We start from the raw sequence: 16,731 nt of genomic DNA, 5'->3' as shown, positions 1-16,731 counted from the left end.
TGGATAATGTGGGATAGTCTCCCTATTTTCAAATCAGCTGATTAGTAATTACCAGTTGGTAATTTCCACCTGCAAAGTTTTTCAGACGTACCTAGATTAGTGTTTCATTGAGTAACCAGAGGACAGAAGTCTGAGGTGGGAGGTAGGGGACTTCTTTAGAACTCTACCACAGGGGATATATATGAAAATTAGTCTTATCTGAATAAAATTGAGGCAATAGTTAAGAGAGTATAGAGACATAAGCCTGGACAGATAGATTAGAGCTTGAGACTGGAAAGCTTTATATGCCGGGATGGAGGTGATAGAGAGCAATGGAAGGTTCTTGTGTAGAGCTGTCAAAAAATCAGAATTCCACATTTTTATACGTTATACAAGGGCTTATTGGGCAACAGCTTCCTTTGTATACTGTGTAAAAATGTAGAATTTTACAGAACATCAGCCCATTTTGTTCGGGAGAAGATACAAGTTCCAGTTGACAGGTTATTAATTGTCATGGTAATTTTAATAAGATGTAAATTTTCAAGTTTATTTAGAGACAGAGAGATAGCATGAGCATGGGAAGAGAGGGGCAGAGAGAGAGGGGAGGTGAATCCCAAGCAGGCTCCGTACTGAGCACAGAGCCTCATGCGGGCTTCATCCCATGATCATGTGAGATCATGACCTGAGCCAAAATCAAGAGTCAGACACTTAAGTGACTGAGCCACCCAGGTGCCCCTGTAATTCTTTTAGTAGTAAATACAGCAAGATGGATAGATAGGAAAGCCCACCAGGGCCAAATGTAAAAGATTTTTGATGCTGAGTCATGGGCTGGAAACTGAGGGAAGTGGAGAGGATCAGAATTCACTGTGATTTCAAGCACCAGTGGTTGGAAAGAAGGTAGTGCTGTACCTGAAACACGGAGTGAAATGCACATGAAGAAGGTTAAATTTTGTGTGGACAGTTTTGGAGAGAAGCTACCCCACAGGCAGTTGGGATATAATCTGGGCTAGAGACCCTGAAGCTATCCTCCATGAGACAAATGTCAAAGTTTGGGGGCACATAAGACCAGTGAGCGACTGGAGAGAGGATGGGGAGGGAACACAAGGAGAGGCTGAGAACAAAACTTTGAAAAATGGCTACATCTTGTGAGGAGAGATACAAACAGAGTCTAGTGATGGAAACTGAGAAAGAGCAGCCAAAGTCCTAGAAAAGAGAGAAGGAATATCCAGTGCCAAAGAGGTAGAGAGAATTTAAGAAGGAAATGATTGGTGATGTAAAGTGCAGAAAAATTAGTTTAATCCCGTCTTTGCAAGCATTAGAAGTTGACCAGAAACCAATTTGCTCTAACAGATGGGAAAAAGATCTCCGGTAAGCACATGATGATCTCAACATTGTGGTACACACACATATAACTGTGTTTTTAATTGTGTCTTTCATTTGCAAAAATCTCCTAACTGATGCCCACTAAAAGTCCCCAATAAACAAAAATTTCTTGGTTTCAAATACATAGATCATTCAGGAAACGGCAAGGAAAGAAAATTTACTCTCCTTTTCCTTGGCTTCTATGGGACAGAGGTTTCCTTAAAAAAATATCTTTTTGGGGCACCTGGGTGGCTTAGTCGGTTAAGCATCCACTTCAGCTCAGGTCACGATCTCGCGGTCCGTGAGTTCGAGCCCCGCGTCAGGCTCTGGGCTGATGGCTCAGAGCCTGGAGCCTGCTTCCGATTCTGTGTCTCCCTCTCTGCCCCTCCCCCGTTCATGCTCTGTCTCTCTCTGTCCCAAAAATAAATAAACGTTAAAAAAAAAATTAAAAAAAAAATATCCTTTTAGTTGCCAGAAAAAGGGAGGCCATGATCTTTTCCCTGGAGAGAACACTTTCAGAATAGAGTGGCCTGTTTTCATCATGTCACAGGTTAGTGTTTGGCAATTATTTCTGATGTTAAAAAGAAAAAAAAAATGATTATTAGTTTGTATTTGGTCAGGTTACTCCTGACCAATGAGAATACACACAACCCCTCTCCTAAATTGTATAAAGTGGAAAAGTACCACCTACCCACCCTCAAATCAAATGTGCTCCTGAATAAAAGTAAAAATTAAAGAAATGTGGCTAGTGATTATAGAGGGGAAAAATGCCCAGATTCATATATGTCTAATTTAAGCTTGTATTTTTTTTATTGTAGAATTGTTCTAGTATCGTATATTGTCTCTACCTCACCCCCAAGAGATTCCATTAATTGACATAATATTGACTTGTGTAAATATTTATGGCAGGACCTCAGCTTCCCATACTTGGATCTTTTATAGTCCCTTATTTTTGGCAGGGAGAGTGAGAGATCTTAGCAATTCAATAAACATTTATTTAGTCAACATTGGAGACTCTTGGCCAATATAGGAGAAACTCTTGTTCTTGCCACTTCATTGGGGTCTGAGAGGGCTCCATGGAGGAATGATGTTCATACTGGTTAAATTTCCCTACGACTCACTAATTGGGTTCAGTTTGGGTGAAACCAACTCAAACTTGGCTGGCTCTTGGTGCTTCCCATCCGCCCCCCCTCGCCCCCTGGTCCCCATAGGACTTTCAGCTCCTAAAAAGCCTTGCCCAAACCTGAGTGGATATGTGTTCACAGGCTCTTTGGTTAGTTGCACATGCCATGGAGAATCCAGTTTTATTCTTCTCCTATGTAGGTACCCCTCCCCCTCAAATGATGCCTGATGACCAAGAAGCCTCTGGAACATGATGCAGCAGTGCCACTCTTTCTGCTTTCTCCTGTGAGACCCCAACACACGTGCCCCCAGGACTGCCTCCTGATGGCCTAAGCTATTGGCTCACAGTGTCAGAGGCTGTGAGGTTCCATACAGAAAATGGAGACTATCTCTTTTCCAGAGGCTGTCACACTTGTGTTGGCATCCCTCAAAACATGAATCCTGTCTTGAAGCTGGTACCTGCAGTTCTTTGCTTCACAGGGCTCAAAGACTGAGTTCAGCCAGCTAAAAATAGCTGAATAACACCATGCTGTTAATCAGTTTGCCATACAGTTCCCAGGTTCCTGTAAACTCCCTCCCTTTTTCAGACCAAACCAAAACTTATGACAGAAATGTATAATTTCATCCCATTAACATATTGGTGGGATATTATGCAATTTCATTTTTTGAATCAAGGTATCTCTGATAGCAAGATATGATCATAAAAGTGTGAAATATGCATCTGTATCCATGTCTAAAAAATGGGGAAAATAACATAATACTGAATCCTTCAAAAGGAAAAAAAAAAAGGTTTTCTTGCATAAATTAAGATAAAATTGAAAGACAAAAGAGAATATCAGTAAAATGAAATTGGCAATATTTACAAGACAAAGTATTAGTATATTAATACATAGACTTTTTTTATACACAACCCAAAAGAAAATAATTTTGAATAACAATAAATCAAAGAAGAGATAGAGCTCATAAGCTGAATAGATGCAAATATGCCAATAATTGGAGTTATTTCAAATTAAAATATCAAAGTATTTGTCCTCAAACATGCAAAATTACATTATAGGCAAGGTTACAGCAAAATAGGTACCATCCTCTATTGCTTTTGGAAATGCTATTTGTTGTGAGTACAACTTTGCTGGAATTGATTTTTGACCTGTTCATATCCTTTCACCTAGTAATTACGTATCTAGTGCAAAATCAGATGAACACAAACTATAGTGTTATTTATAATGTTCCAAATTGAAACTAATGTCAACACTTAAAAATATTACGTTGGCCATTGTTTTTGTTGAGTTCATACTTGAACAAAATACCACAAACCTGGTGGCTTACAAAAACAGAAATCTCTCAAATTGTAGGCTAGGAGAGTGAAGTTAAAGTGTTGCCAAGGCTCTAGGGGAGAATTTGGTTTTTGCATCTTCTATCTTCTGGTGGCTGATGGAAATCCTTGAATTGTGCTTGCATCATTTCAGTCTCTGCCTTCATGGTCATGGTGCCTCCTTTCTCTATACTGACCTTCTTTAAAAAAAAAATTAACATTTATTTATTTTTTGAGAGACAGACACAGAGCATGGGCTAGGGAGGGGACAGAGAGAAAGGGGGAGTCACAGATTCCTAAGCAGGCTCCAGGCTCCGTGAGCTGTCAGCACAGATCACGACCCGAACTGAAGTCAGACGCTCAATCAACTGAGCCACCCAGGTGCCCCTCTATACTGACCTTCTAAGGACACTTGTCATTGGATTTAGGGCCCAACTAGGTAATCGAGGATGATGCCCTACTCTCAAGATCTCCTAAAGTTAGTAACAACTGCAAAAAGACCCCTTTTCTAAATAAGGTAATATTCTCAGATTTCAGGTTTTCTGATATGAATGAATCTTTTTTGAGGACCACTGTTGAACTCATTCCAGCTATTAAGTTCTCGTGTATCCATTTGTTGGAATAAAGTCATTGAAATCACATTTAGATGGTATGAGAAAATTACCTCAAGAATATTGAGTAAACAGGAAGATAGAATGGTATATGGTCTAAAATTCCAATTTTGTAGAAAGAAATTTTAAAAAGGAAAAAGAAATATCCCACAAACACACATAAAAACAAAGTGGAAAACTTTTTATATCATGATGTACCAAAATACTTCTCAAAATGACCTTTTTCAGAATGGTGGGATTAAAATTTGCTTTCCTTTCCTGTTTTCAGTATTTTTCATCTAAAATGGGCATGGATTTATTTTATAACAAGTAGGTTTAATTTTGTTGTTAAACAATAGAATAAAAGATGTAAAATAAGATGTAAAAAATGAAAACTGATAAGAACAAGCAGTTATTTCATTAAAACAATTAACTGCAAATATATGAAAACATGTAGTTTTTCCATATACTTGTAATAAACTGGAGAACACAGTAGTAAAGAAATCTAATACTCTTTTTTTTTTTAAATAGCTTTATTTTGAGAGCAAGAGTGGAGCAAGGGGGAGGGGCAGAGAGAGAAGGAGAGAGGGAATCCCAAGTAGGCTCTGCACTGTCAGCACAGAGCCCGATGAGGGCTTTGATCCCACTAATGATGAGATGATGAGCCACCCAGGGGCCCCCTCTAATACTCTGTTAAAACTTCAAATAAAAACTGTATTGTAATTACATGGAAAGGGAAAAAAAAGAAAAACCCTACTGAGAGAAAAACATACTGGAAACTAGAGGCCTAGTCTGCATTATTTGATGGTGAGACAGTGTTGAAAAATGCCCTCTCTCTCAGTTGCATAACAGGTTGGCAAACAAGAGACAGAGAAGTCATCGGAGAAATAATGGCACCCAGACTACGGAAAGGGCTGTACACAGTCTTTGCCATCACAATGAGGTTCAGGGATAATCTTTGATGTTCTAAATGTGCTGCAATGGCAAAATCTTCAACCCTGCTTTCAAGGTACGGGCATTAAAGCTTGAGCAAATTATTTCTTTTAGCTGAGTCAAGGTTACTTACCTGTAAATTGGGAAGCATAAAACCATTTACTTCGCAGGTTTATGTGAGAGTCCGATAATGCAACGGGCATGGGAGTACTTGGTAAAACTGTAAAGAACTCTGTAAAAGTTACTGCTCTTTCTGTTTGTAGTACACGTGCACAGTGACCGTGGTCTCTTGGGGCTCATAGAAAGTCAACTAAAGAAGCCTTGCCGAAGACAATTTTGATAATTTCTTTACCTTCACTATTCTGAATTATTTCCATGACCTTGGGAAAACCAATTAAAAAAATGTGAATGTTTATTTTGAGAGAGAGAGCGTGAGGAGAGAGGGACAGAGAGAGAAGGAGACGCAGAATCCAAGGCAGGCTCCAGGCTCTGAGCTGTCAGGACAGTGCCCAAAGTAGGGCTCAAACCCAGAAACTCGGAGGTCATGATGTGAGCTGAAGTCAGATGCTTAACTGACTGAGCTGGGGTGCCTGCGCTTGAGAGTTAATAATAATCCCTCTGGGACCTTAAACTGAGTGGAGTTGTTCTGTACATCAACACAGGAATATCACAGTGGATCACTTTCCTATCGTGTGACCAGATCCATTGGACACCCACGGAACTAATTCATTTGGCTGATTTAATTAAAACGGTTGGGTAGCATTTATCTGACATCTGACAATGGATTTTGGTGGGTCTGTTTCCAAAATAAAAAGGGACTCTGGTTTTATCTAATTGATAAGGTTGTAGCAGTTAGAAGACTCAGTGATGTGGAGATTTAGCTGGAAAATTCACTTTTAGTGGGGATTTAGGAATAGAGTGAAGTTCAATAGAATTGAGAAACGGGCTAAGTGCCTCAGAGTTGCCTTCTGCCCTAAGAATCTGTTGGGAAAGCAAAAAAAAAAAAAATAAAAAAAAAAAAATAAAAAAAAGATCTGGTTTAGCAAACAGTAGGAAAATCAATAATACTTAGGATGTTAATTAAATTTGAAATTTAAAAATGTGCTGTTATGAGCTAGTCTGAGTTGTGCCTGGAGAATGATTACTAGCAGAATTTGAGGATTCTTTTGGTCTAGCTAAAACTCTTCTCCTCAGACAGGACTTTGAGCTCTTTGAAAAAATGGACTTCAGATTGAACTCCAAAAGGATTTGTCAACTCTACCCAGTTTGCTCATGATCCACTAAAGACCACCTAGATATTTAAAAACAAAACAAAGCAAAAAAAAACTACTCTTGAATTTCCAAAAAAAAAAAAAAAAAAAAAAAAGTTTAGTCCTCCCACAATTTCTCTTTTAACTCACAAATTCTTTCAATAAATTGTTTCTAGTAATTCAGAAGTCAAATTGAATGGAGGGGAAGGCTAGGAGAGGGCTCCTGTTATGTAACAGATCATTAGGTTCTTGCCTCTCTTATACATGAGGAAAATTCCAGAAAGGGGAAAAGTGTATTTTTGCATGCTTGATTTTTCCCAGAATCCCTTGGCTGATGGCAGCCTTAGGAATAACCATAAAACCAAGAGTATTAGGTATCCACACAATATGTAGGTATGATGGTGGTCATTATCTATCTGGGATGATAGATTTGTGCTTTCATTTTTCATCATTATAAAAACTGTACATTGTTGAGGAACTAATAAATCCCAATACAGCAAGCATTCCTTAGATGGTTCCATGATATTTATGGAAACTACATTTTCTTCCTTGTACTTTAGTATTACATTAAAAATTATGTTGAAAAGTTATTTAGGAGCAGGGCACATTAAAATGTAAATAGAGGTAAAGGGTGAGGTTTAATTCTCAACCTGCTACGACTTACTTTTAAAGAGACTATATTTGCATTTTTTTCAAGAATCTGGAGTCCCTGATGATCAGGATTTGGGGAACCGTGTTTGCTTTGGAGAAGACTTTCAGAGCCCCTTGAATCACAGGTAAGCTTCTGCCTGCTGCCTCTTTCTTAGAGTGGTTCTGGGTGTTTGGCATCTTTATTGAGATTTGACTCCTAGAAGCATTAAGAAAATACGGACTACAACCCTGCCATATCTAAAATGAATTTACTGCCTCCCCTTCTTTAGACTGGCCTTATCTTCTGCTAGTCAAGTAGTTATTCTGAAAGATTTAAAAAAATAGTAAACTTTTTCTGGTGTTTTGTGCGGGGTGTGTGTGTGTGTGTATGTGTGTGTGTGTGTGTGTGTGTGTGTGTGTGTTTTGTCTTATTTTTTGTTTGTTTTGCTGAAGTTTGCAATCAAACATGAATTCTGGGCTATTTAGTAAAAGCAAAGTAACCAGCTTTATTTACCCTTCCATACCTCAATGGACATGAAGCTATGGCCAGTTGCTTCTCCAATAGATTCTAATAAAACAATACTTTTTCTTAGTAATTCACTCTTCTAAGCATGGTTCTACATCATACTAAGCCAGTCCCAGGAATCTCCTTCTCCTCTCCCTGTGTTTGGAAATAGGTGCATGATAGAATTCTGGCCAATAGCAGGCAAGGTAGATCCTTCTTGGAAAGTAAGCTCTATTTGTAATAACAGACACAAAGACCTTGTCTTACTCTGTTGGAAATCTTGGTGTCTAAAAGCTACATATAGGGGCGCCTGGGTGGCGCAGTCGGTTAAGTGTCCGACTTCAGCCAGGTCACGATCTCGCGGTCCGTGAGTTCGAGCCCCGCGTCAGGCTCTGGGCTGATGGCTCGGAGCCTGGAGCCTGTTTCCGATTCTGTGTCTCCCTCTCTCTCTGCCCCTCCCCCGTTCATGCTCTGTCTCTCTCTGTCCCAAAAATAAATAAAAAACGTTGAAAAAAAAATTTTTAAAAATAAAAAAATAAAAGCTACATATATATGGAAGCCATTTGATGACCCTCAAGAACAAGCCAACAAACTGAAAATGGTTAAGGGAAAAGAGAGGGGATACATGTGTCCTTGATGTTGAACTAATGAGTGATTTACATTGGAGCTGCCCTACCTTGTGTTTTCTTAGGAGTTATTTTCCTTAATATTAAGGAAAATATTTTTCTCTAGAAAAAGAAAGCACAAAGAAAACCCAATACAACATTGACACCAGGATGCAAGTTAAAAGCACGAATAACCGATTCTTACACCAGCTTGATGAATGGAGAACACTTCACATTGCTTCAGTTTAATTTTCTTTTAATTTGACAGTTCTTATGTTAAGGTTCAGAACTCAGAATCTCTTTCCCTTTAAAGGCTGAGTTAATCACTTGTTGAAAGCATGGAATAAAGAAGTTGAATCTCTGATGTGTGTGTGCATTCGCACTGCTAAATATCAAGGAGAAGTGTTCCTCTTGAGGCCTAGTTTCAAGTGTATATTCAGCTTTGGTCACGACATCATATTCACATTCAGGAGGTGGGGCTACTGTATTGGACAATATAGATTTAGAGGGAATATCAATTAGCATGCTTTTGATGGGTCACAGAAGAAGCAACTCAAAATGGACAAGAAATACAGAGATAAGCTGTCCTAGAACAAGTTCCATGACATCCTTTGAGATTCAGGTTCTTTGCAGAGTTTGGTTCTGCATTCCTTGAGAAGTTGGCTTTGCATTGTAGCTACTTTACAAAAACAGCAGAATTCCACTGGACATGATTTGAAAAGCTCTGAACTAGATGTGTTTTTATATTTCTTTAGGTTATAGAATTCTGATTTATTCTATCTGAATATTTTGTAGAGAAAAGCTTATATGCCTCTGAATGTGCAGTGTTCCTCAGAACACCTAGTGAACCAAACTAGAACACAGAGGGCTTCAATTTTGTCTGAGAAATTCTGGTATGAAGCAAGATGTGTTTGGCAGAAATAGGTTAAATGTGAATTTAACAGCCCTTGAATGTTTTGAGCAAAGCATTCACCAAAATTCTAATGGGAAAAAAAGTTCATTCAAATAATTATAAAATACATATTCAATATGAATTGAAGATACCTAAAGGAAAGATCATAATTTGAAACGCTGATGCAATACCAGCAAGCTTGGGATTTCATTTACCCACTAACACAGTGGCCAGAAAAACCTGTCATCTGTATAATGCTAGTCTGTGTGCCAGATTGTCACAGGAGACTATTACAGTTTAATAAATACACCTCAATGAACATCTGGAATAAAGAGTATTAGCATTCTTCTGGTACACATAATAACAACAAATACTTTTTTTGTAGTGTATTTATTATATACTAAAAAATTCACTAACTACTTTTAGTGTTTGGGATGGCCTCTGGATAAAGTATAATTCAAGGAAGCACATTTAAAAGGGTAGAAATCTGTCATCGCATATATCACAGTGGTAAATTTTGATGAACTGTCACTGGTGATTTTAAACAAAAAGCCTCCATTTTTAATGCTTATGAACAAATAGGGTGTATTCAGTGTCTCCTGGTTCCAGTCAATCTAGAAATACTTCAACAACAGCTGCTCCAACTGAATTTTGGCTCATTGGGTTTCTGTCAAAACTCAGAACTACAAATACTGCTCTGAAGATAGGAGGCGAGGGAAAACTTCAAGAGTGTAAATGACTTTGAAGCTCAAAATAGCTCACATTGACTTTGGCACAGGAGTTTATAAATCTATTCCTAACTCAAGCCTATTCAGGGTGCTTTGTAAATGAAATAGTTGGCAATATCTGTAAAATCTCATCATCATGAAGCCTAACTTTTCATTCTTCTACCATGAAGGAGATGGGGACAGGAGGCACCCATCGAAGTAGGTAGAGGCAGTATACACAGCGCTTAAGTGTTTGGGCTTTAAAACCAGGCTGCCTACCTGGAATTTCTGTTCTGGTAATACCGGTAGTAGGATCTCGGACAGGTTGCTCAACCCCTGTGCACCTCAGAGCAAATTCAGATTGGAGATAATGCCACTTCCTAGAGTTGTCAGGATGGTTAACAAAGTTGATCCACACAAAGAACAGTCCCTGACACATAATATTCAATATCTTTAAATGGCTCTTGTAATTGAGTTTATCATTAAGAAATTCCTTAGCTTACTCTTCTCAGCTAACTCATATTTTTTTATTCTTTTTTTAAAAATAGGCAACATGCACATCTTTAGACTCGTTCAAATCATCAAAGCCTAAATCTTAGCAATCTTGATGACATTTCCATCCTAAGTGGATAGGAGTCCACAAATCCCCTCTGGAGAGCTCTCCAGCATTCTCTATCAAGAAGTTAAGTACACCTCTTGGAAAGTCAGAAGGGCCAGCTTGCTTCGTTATAGCCTGGCAAAAATTCTTGAAGCAGTTGTGAAGTCTTTGGGTATGGAGCCAACATGTTCTTTTGATAGGCTTTAATCTTCCATCAGGGTTATAGTTATTCTTAAAGTCACTTCCAGTTCCTGAAAGATGATTAACTTTACTTTGGACGTATAGCCAGAGAGGTTGCTACAGTTCCTAATTCTCTTAAATCTCTGGATGTGAAATTCCTTTCACACAATATCACTGACCTGGAGTAAGTACTATGTGATTTGTTAACATGATAAAACTAGTAAACCATAGTAGACAGGGTAGCCTTCTGAGGCCTGTGATTTCTCACAGCACTTGTAGTTTATGGCAATATCTTTCATCCAGGGAATAGGTTTGATTATTTTAACACCCTGAAAGATAGAGAATTTGTAGGCTATTTGAGAGGCGGACGCTTGGATAGTTTGCTAACACAAGGTCAGGTTTCTTGTTTTCTCTGAGGTAGAACTATTTGAACAAATGCTCTTACATCTTTGTTTGTGTTTTTTTTTTTTTTTTTTATCGAGGCCAGGGATAAATTTATATTTAAAAAATTCCATGATCGTCTTTAAGAAGGAAGCTTTTATACTATGCTATTTAGAGATGGGAGGTATTAGCCTGCATTCATTACCTGATTTTTCACAAACTCCTGTCTTCAGCTATAGCTCTGCTTTATTTCAAGACAACTTAATAAAACGTCTTCGGATGAATTTCTCAATCAGAGCCCCCATGACATGTAATTAAGTAATGAAGCTCAGATTTTTAGGAAGGGATTTGTGTTGAATTAGAAGTAGGAGAGATGATTTAACCAGGCTTTGCACAAAGAAAAGTGGAGATGTGTGACAGGGAGAAAATCGTGTAGCCAGAATGACTAATGAACCTGCTGTGGTTTTAAATTATAACATTATACCTAGAAAAGGAGTAAAAAAAAAAAAAAATGAAAAAAAGCCAGAACTTGTGTTGCTTTTTTGTTGTTGTTATTGACTCTATAGTAAGGCCCACAGCAGTTATTCTGAGTTTAGTGTTTATAATAGTCCCTCTTGATGCCTATTAAAATGGCAAATTTCTTTGTCCCACCTAAGAACTGCTAAAGGAGGAATCTGAAGTTTATGTGCAATGAAGTTTGAGATTAGCTGGCATGAAGTAGCCCCCCATTTGCCTCATTTTTGCCTTGATATCTCATGTGCCTTTGCTAAATTTCTAATCCAGTCAAGTCCCTGCCCATTTTTCTCCCCTGGGCTTTGTTGAGGTAAAAGTGACAGATCAAATTATATATATTCAAAGTGTACAATGTGATAATTTGATATATGTGTACATCGTGAAATGATTACCACAAGCAGGTGGATGAACACTCTGATCACCTCGCAGAGCTACCTGTTTGCGTGTATGATGAGGATGCTTACACTCTCTCAGAAGATTGAAGGTAGACAGTAGAGTGTTAATAACTGCATTCACCGTGCCGTACAGGAGATCCCCACAACTTGTTCATGTTACAGCTGTGGGATTGTACCCTTTGACAAGCATCTCCATTTCCTTCCCTCCTCAGCCTCTGACAAACACCATTCTTAGCTCTTTCTGGGAGATTTTTTCCCCCCTTTTTTAGATGCCACATAGAAGTGAGAGTATTCAGTATTTGTCTTTCTCTGTCTGGCCTATTTGGCGTAATGCCTTCCAGGTTTATTGGCGTTGCAAAAGGTACAGTTACCTTCTTTATCCTGGCTAATATTCCTGTGTATCGTGTGTGTGTGTGTGTGTGTGTGTGTGTGTGTGTGTGTGTACCACATCTTCTAAAAACTTAATTTTTTTTATTATTGCAACATAATTGACATACAATGTCATATTAGCTTTAAGTGTACAACATAGTGATTCAACAATTCTGTACATTACACAATTCTTACCATGATAACTATAGTCATCATATGTAATCCTACAATGTTATTGCAGTATTATTGGCTATATTCCTTGTACTATATTTTTCAAGTCTATGACTATTTTTTTTTTTTTTTTTTTTAATTTTTTTTTTTCAACGTTTTTTATTTATTTTTGGGACAGAGAGAGACATAGCATGAACGGGGGAGGGGCAGAGAGAGAGGGAAACACAGAATCGGAAACAGGCTCCAGGCTCCGAGCCATCAGCCCAGAGCCTGACGCGGGGCTCGAACTCACGGACCGCGAGATCGTGACCTGGCTGAAGTCGGACGCTTAAACCGACTGCGCCACCCAGGCGCCCCAAGTCTATGACTATTTTATAACCGGAAGTTTGTATGTCTTAATGACCTTGACCTATGTTGCCCATCCCCTCCCCACTCACCTCCCCACTGGCAATCACCAGTTTTTCTCTGTGTTTATGAATCTGTTTTTGTTTTTTCATTTGTTTTGTTTTTTAGATTCTGCATGTAAGTGAAATCATGTGGTGTTTGTCTCTTTGACTTAATTCACTTAGCTGAATACTTCTTAGTTTCGTACATGTTCTCACAAATGGTGAGACCTTACCCTCTTTGGTTGAGTAATATTCCATTATCTATAATCTGTCCTCTCACATTTTTATCCATTCATCCATTGACATACCCTTAGGTTGTGTCCATATCTTGGCTATTACAAATAATGCTGCAATGAAAATAGGTGGGCAGCTATCTCTCCAAGATCCTGACTTCAATTCCTTTGAATATATACTCAGAAGTGGGATTGTTGGACCATCTGGCAGTTCTACTTGGAATTTTTTAGGAACCTCCATACTCTTTCCCATAATGGTTGTACCAATTTACATTTCTGTGCAACAGTGTACAAGGGATCCCCTTTGACTTCAACACTTTTTAATCTGTTGCCTTTTTATTTTTATCAAAGCCATCCTAAGAATTGTGAACTAATATCTCATTGTGATTTTGATTTGCATATTTCTGATGATTCATGATATTGAGCACATTTTAATACACCTCTTTGCCACTTGTATATCATCTTTGGAAATATTTCTGTTCAGGTGCATTGTTCAACTTTTAATCAGATTTGTTTAGTTTTTGTTTTTGTTTGCTATTAAAGTGTTTGAGTTCCTTGTATATTTTGGACATTAACCCCTTATCAGATACTTGGCGTGCAAATATTTTCTCCCATTCTGTATGTTGACTTTTTATTTTGTTGATTGATTTGCTGTACAGAAACTTTTTAACAGTCTTACTTTGTTGCCTGTGTTTTGGGGTCATATCCAAAAATCTTCTGCCAAAAACAGTGTCAAAAAGCTTTCTCCCTATGTTTATTTCAGGGAATTTTATAGTTTTCGGTCTGAAATTTAAGTCTCTAATTCACTTCAAATTAATTTCTGTCAGTGGTATAAGATGTGAGTCTAGTTTCATTCTTAAGCATATTAGATATCCAGTTTCTCCAATACCACTGTTGAAAGGACCATCCTTTCCCCGTTGTGTATTTTTTGTTTTGTTTTGTTGCACCTTTGCTTAAAGACTAGTTGACAGCGTATGTGTGGGTCCATTTTCTAGGTTCTTTATTCTGCACCACTGGTCTTCATGTCTGTTTTAATGCCAATACTGTACTGTTTTGATTACTACAGCTTTGTAATATAATTGGAAATGAGAAAGTGTGGTGCCTCTAGCTTTGTTCCTCTGGTTCAAGATTGTGTTGGCTGTTCAAGGTGTTTTGTTTCATATGAATTTTAGGATTGTTAATTCTATTACTGTGAAAAATGACATTGGAATTTTGACAGGGATTGCACTGGACCTGTAGACTGCATTAGATAATAGGGGCATTTTAACTGTTCTTTCAATTCATGAGCACCAGTTACCTTTCCATTCATTTGTCTTCAATTTCTTTCATCAATGTCCTGTAGTTTTCAATGTACAGATGTTTGGTTACTGGTGGTATTTTTTACCTCTTTGAAAATAAACTTATTCCCCAATGTTCAGAGATGATGCAGTTAGTAGGAACTTGAGTTGAGTCTAGTTGTTATAATATTTATTTAGTAGTGATCGCCTGCCACATGAAGACTATCTGGTCCTGAAAGTCCTGGGGGTCCTGCCTTCAGGATGCTCATGGTTGGGGAAAAAAAAGAGAGAAGCTAATAGATACCTATGTCTGACCAGTAACATGTGAGAAGTACTTACCGTGGGCCCTGAGGAGGAATATCTAGCCTAGCATCAGGGATGTGGGGAGGGTCAGGAAATAAATTCTGAAGGAGATAAAAAGACAGAGGATTCTAAAGTGATGAGCAGCCTTTAGGACAGGGGCATTTGGGAAGATGAGAACGCAGGATGGGATGGGGAGTGTCATTTCTGGCAAAGTGAGGTTTTTGGAGATAACACATATTAGGTGATTCTGAAGATAAGTCTAGATAAAAAAAAAAAAGCAAACCTTTGGATTTCATACTTAGGACTGCAGACTTTGTACTGAAAACAAAGGGAAGGTTGACAAAAGGATTTGTTTTAAATGTACTCAGGCCAGAGATGGCATATAATTAAAATGTAATAGTATCAAGTGGTGGAGATGTTTGCCCATCAAATCAGTTTGCAGTTTAAGGAATAAAACATAATTCTTGGTTCTTTTGTGGATGACAGTGAAACCGCCTTTGGCTGTAAGAACTCAGTCTCCTCTCTGAAATCAATAGATAAGATTAATGGGTAATGTTTACCTGAGCTGAAGCTTTATGCTTTTGGAGTAAAGATATCCTAGCATGCACAGGTGATGCTACTTCAGAGAATATATATCAGCACAGCTCAGTCTACACATTAGAGGAGCTCTATTATCCATAGAGACAATAGAGCATGGTGGTTAGGGACTCAGGATGTAGAGTCTGGTGCCCTGGGTTAAGTCTAAGCCCTGTCATGTTCTATTTTTGTGACCTTTGGTAAATGACGTAATCTAAGTCTCTGTATTCTTTTTTTTATTTTTTTAAGTGTGGATGGTAACACACTTCTCAAGAGTAGTTAACATTAGATAATATATTGTTAGGAGTTAAATTGTCCCCCCCAACCCCCCACCAAATAAATTGAAGCGTTAACCCCTAAGAAGGTATCACCTTAGATTGTGACCTGATTTGGAAATAGTCTGGACAGAGGTAATCAAGTTTAAATAAATTCATTAGGGAAGTCTCTTATCCAATATGATTGGTGTCCTAATACAAAGGGGGAATTTGGACATAGAGACAGGTACATAGGGAGAACAGCTTCTGAACATGAAGGTAGAGATTGGGGTCATGTATCTCCAAGCTAACCAACACCAAAGATTGCCAGCAAACTTCCAGATGCTAAGAAAGAGGGATGGAACAGATTGTCCCTCACAGCCCTCAGAGGAAACCAATCCTGCTGACATCTTGATCTTAGACTTCTAGCTTCAAGAACTCTGAAACCATACATTTCTGGTTTTTAGCCATCTAGTTTGTGGCATTTCATTACAGCAGCCTTAGCGAACTAATACATATGCATAATCTGCCTGACTCATAAGTTCTCAATTATTACTAGTTTTCCTTATTGATGTTAATACTGTTTTGTCACAGCCCTGGCTTCCTACTCACTCTGCCTTACCTGACATTGGTCATTTGGTGAGTGGGCCTTGTTCTAGGAGTTAAGAGGAGGAAAGCCAGAAGTACAATGCGATGTGCGATGCACAGGTACCTCACAGATATGTGTATAAATCAGGGTTATTCAGGAAATACTAGAACCAGTTATTGACCAGTCCAAGGCAGGTTTGGAATGGTGACATGACAGACCAGCAGAGAAGAGCAAGGGCTTTAGAGATTAATAGTCTAGACTGACATCTTCAGGAAAGCCAACTAACAAATGAATCAACAAAACACAGAACAAAGATTTGATTGTGGACGAAGTGGAAACTGAGCATGTATTGGTAAGATAAAGGTCTGCTTCCATGGTTGTGTATCTTTATCTATCCCTGAATCAAAAGTATCTTATTTTTATATGGGATTGACTACAACTGAAGACATTTGCAAGAAGGAGGAATATAGAAGAATAGAAGAAGGGAGGGGGGAGGAGGGGAAAGAGGTATGTGTTAAGGAGCCCAGCCTATAGGTGGTGATCATTTCCACCGTGAATGAGGCAGTTGGCAGAATTCCTCAGGAAGGTGTGATGGAACCTATATCAGTGCAATTTATTC

At 38.4% G+C, this 16,731-nt stretch overlaps 1 long non-coding RNA gene across 1 annotated transcript; it reads left to right on the top strand.

Annotated features, from left to right (window-relative positions):
* Nucleotides 1-5,213: 5,213 nt before the first annotated feature.
* LOC131492464 (uncharacterized) lies at nt 5,214-7,324 on the top strand. The gene is made up of 2 exons (XR_009252051.1): nt 5,214-5,374; nt 7,246-7,324. It is a non-coding gene; the product is annotated as an uncharacterized LOC131492464 (long non-coding RNA).
* Nucleotides 7,325-16,731: the final 9,407 nt, after the last annotated feature.

This window comes from Neofelis nebulosa, chromosome 13 (genome assembly GCF_028018385.1).
Source record: "Neofelis nebulosa isolate mNeoNeb1 chromosome 13, mNeoNeb1.pri, whole genome shotgun sequence".
NCBI classification, from domain to species: domain Eukaryota; kingdom Metazoa; phylum Chordata; class Mammalia; order Carnivora; family Felidae; genus Neofelis; species Neofelis nebulosa.
This window is presented reverse-complemented; position numbering and strand designations above follow the sequence as displayed.